Genomic DNA, 1,272 nt, shown 5'->3' with positions numbered 1-1,272 from the left:
GCTCGACATGTCGGACGCCTTGTCTTTGAGCTCGTGCGCCTTGTCCGACGCCTTCTCGTGGACCTCACTCGCCTTGTCGCTGGCCTTGTCGTGAAGCTCGTGGGCCTTGTCCGACATCTTGTCGCGCGCCGACGCCAACTTGGAGGACGCGCTCGAGCTCGTGTCGCTGGTCTTGCTGGTTTCCGACATACTGGGTGAATTGAATTCTGAGCTTTATGAACGCTCGGGTCGACTGGCAAGAAGAAGGTATACGTCTGTCGACTCGCCCGTTGCTGCGAGGATGGTCGAACGCAGCGTCGGGCTGTCGGCACGTCCCAACAAACTGCCACCGTCAACGGCTCCGTGATCACACCGTTGAGAACGCCACTTCCCGTGCGGCTTTAACCGAGGCGAGCTGTCCGGCTGCCACGTCATGTGATCGTTTACTGTGCCTTGTCGCACATGCTCTTGTTCGGCCTCGTCGGCGTGCCACGTTGGCAAAGCGTGTCCTTTGTATAAATCGTTCGATCCAGCATCGATGGTCTCGGTTAGTTAGTTAGTTACAAGGTTTAGTCGTCGTCTTGTTCACATTGACTGGCAGTTGGATTTCTCGTTGAGCTTTCCGCTCGCACGTCCCATTTGACATGTCCGACTGTGCTTTTTTCGAGTCGTTGCTCGCGTACGGACGATGCGTCGCGAAGGACAGTAACCAAGGCTCTCTCGGCGCGCACAACGTTGCTTCGCACTCGTGTTGCAACCGTCGTTCTTCCCCCACCCTTTCCCACATTGCACCAGCCTTCCTTGAAGCAGGCGACGAGTAAGAGCAGATAAATGATGACCTCCCAGTTACGGACAGAGATGCCCTTCTAACTCGCGTGGAGCTCGGTCGCACTGTGTTGGCGTTGCGTCTCGGGGCCCTTTTCAATGCCCCACACCGGTGCGATCGTATCGCACTGGTATCCGGATCCGGATAAAGATTCAATAGTGTGGTGAAGAGCGCCAAGTTTTCCGCCAATGGAGAAGCGTAGATCTCGACACCGCATCAAGGCAACCAACATGACGCAGTGTTGGTCACATCGCATACATCGAGAGTCAATCCCAGTGCGTCGCTGCCCGCCCAACCACGAGAGCGACTCGGTGCAGTGACAATGGTGCCGATAGAACTGACGAGGACGTCACGATCCCCGTCACTGGTGTACATAGATGCAAAACCATGTATTGAATGCAGTGGGTTATACAGGCAGCTACCTGACGACTACTTGCCGAAGAGGACGAGCATCGGCTCCAGCGCCA

This window comes from Saprolegnia diclina, assembly GCF_000281045.1.
Source record: "Saprolegnia diclina VS20 unplaced genomic scaffold supercont1.46, whole genome shotgun sequence".
Taxonomy (NCBI): domain Eukaryota; phylum Oomycota; class Saprolegniomycetes; order Saprolegniales; family Saprolegniaceae; genus Saprolegnia; species Saprolegnia diclina.
This window is presented reverse-complemented; position numbering follows the sequence as displayed.